This window comes from Sesamum indicum, linkage group LG15, assembly GCF_000512975.1.
Source record: "Sesamum indicum cultivar Zhongzhi No. 13 linkage group LG15, S_indicum_v1.0, whole genome shotgun sequence".
Taxonomy (NCBI): Eukaryota; Viridiplantae; Streptophyta; class Magnoliopsida; order Lamiales; family Pedaliaceae; genus Sesamum; species Sesamum indicum.
Window position 1 is genome coordinate 2486725 of NC_026159.1, and position 1936 is coordinate 2488660.

General features: G+C 44.9%; 1 protein-coding gene across 3 annotated transcripts in view; it reads left to right on the top strand.

Annotated features, from left to right (window-relative positions):
• LOC105177565 (WPP domain-interacting tail-anchored protein 1) overlaps positions 1652 to 1936 on the top strand; it is a 5431-nt gene continuing 5146 nt past the window's right edge. For all 3 annotated transcript variants that reach the window (XR_849061.2, XM_011100768.2, XM_020699087.1), the window contains exon 1: positions 1652 to 1779. The gene's annotated coding sequence lies outside the window, so the exon portion shown is untranslated. The remainder of the gene's footprint in view (positions 1780 to 1936) is intronic.

The window sequence follows — 1936 nt, forward strand, 5'->3', positions numbered from 1 at the left end:
ATTCAAGATCGCGGCCACCGGGGGAGCCAGAGGAAATCTCAACCCGGCATCGAGGTGTTTGATAGAAAAAGCGGTGAACCCCTCGGGAGGGCGATGCATACGGTCGAAGGCAGCAGGGATCAGGATGTCAAAATCGGAGGGGATGTGGTACTTTTCTCTAATCTTATTTACAGGAACCCTAACCGTACTGACCACGGCCTCCCAAGGGTTTTTAGCGAGCCGATCCTGGAACTTAGCAAGGACCGAAGGTCCAGCCTGTTTATCCGTAAGTTTGGTGGCCGAAAACTTCTTATTCCTCTTGGGAGAGGTAGAATACGACCCATGCGAAGACCTAGAGACAGACCTAGACCCGGACCCTGAGGACGAACCAGAACCAGACTCGGAAGAGGACCCAGAAGCAGATTCAGAACGAGATGATGACCCTGATCTAGATCGTGGCTTAGGGCCAGATCGCGACTCAGAATTCGAGCTAGAGCTGGAAGGCATCGTACCTGAAAGCAGGATGACTCTGGAAGCCGCAGATCGAATACGAACTCGTGGTTGTGAGCCTTGGTCGCTGGAAGTCTTTGCGTGAGGTGGGCCGAGAAGTCAAATGAGGCGGTATTTATAGGAGATCCACTATGGAACAACGCGCCCGGACGAACTGAGGAGATCTTGCCACGTGTACGCGATCAACGGACGCGACGGTTCGACTTCCTCAAAGGCAACGAACTTGCACTTTGAAAAAGTGGGGGAGGGACGCGACGGTTCGACTTCCTCAAAGGCAACGAACTTGCACTTTGAAAAAGTGGGGGAGTAATGATGGGTGTATGTATAATCCCCCCGCAAAAAGACTGAAAAGCCCTTCATTAAGGGTAGCATGGTCATTTCCGCGATCGGATCCGCGTACTTCACAACGGGCGGGTCGCAGAGGACCCGACCCGGGTCGTAGGAGCTGACAGAAGACCCGGACAATGACGGCCGTTCGATTAGAATGGGATCAACCAGATGAGGCCACGTGGCCCAGTACTTGCCGTACAACTGTGTACTATAAATAGACCCCGATACGCCATAAATGAGGTAACTGCTATACATTTATTGAGATCGAACTTTGAGATAGAATACATTTCTCTCGATCAACCTAACTTGAGCGTCGGAGGGTCATTGTCGGGGACATACCCGACGAGCTCACGGTTCTTGTTTTATTCTCAGGGGATCCAAAACCTGTTCCGGAAGAGTTAGTCGAACAGCGGTGAGACCGTCTCAGGAGATCGAATAATTCGACCCGAATCACATTTCAAGAAAAAAAAAGAAAGAAAGAAAAGATTATCAAATGCTTGTATAGTTGTATATATTTATTAAATTGGGCATACGAAAAATATGGTGTGCACAAGCAATGAATTAAATTTGATTTTGTTGCACCCCTATAAATGCATTGTGTAGTATAAAGAGGGGTTGAAAGCATAATAAGAGGAATATTTGGGGCAGAAGAAATTGTAGTTGGGGAGTTGGGCATATGTATGTATTTTAAGTGACTTGACGTCAATAATAATGTAAGTATAGGTCGTATAAGAGAGTGCTGAAAATAATCTGAAAACTCATGTAGTGTTATGCTGCCCGCACGTGATCACGTGCAAGCGTCAGTGGGCTAGAGTAGTGTGACCAGGTCGGTTACTCTTACCAAAAATAAAAATAAAACTTCAAAATAGAAAAGAATATGAATCAGCTAACAACGACACAACAATTAAACTAAAATTTTACTTCCACTCTCACTGTCAACCAACCCAAATTTTCTAAACGGTAAGCTCTCAAATTTTTATATGTATAATTTTTGGTACTTTATGTTTTTCGATCATATCGTATTTATGCGTGTGCTGTTTTTATCACCGTTTTCTTTTTTTTTTTTCAAATTTATGAAGCGAAGAGGTTTTTTGTGTATTTATTTTTTTAATCCTAT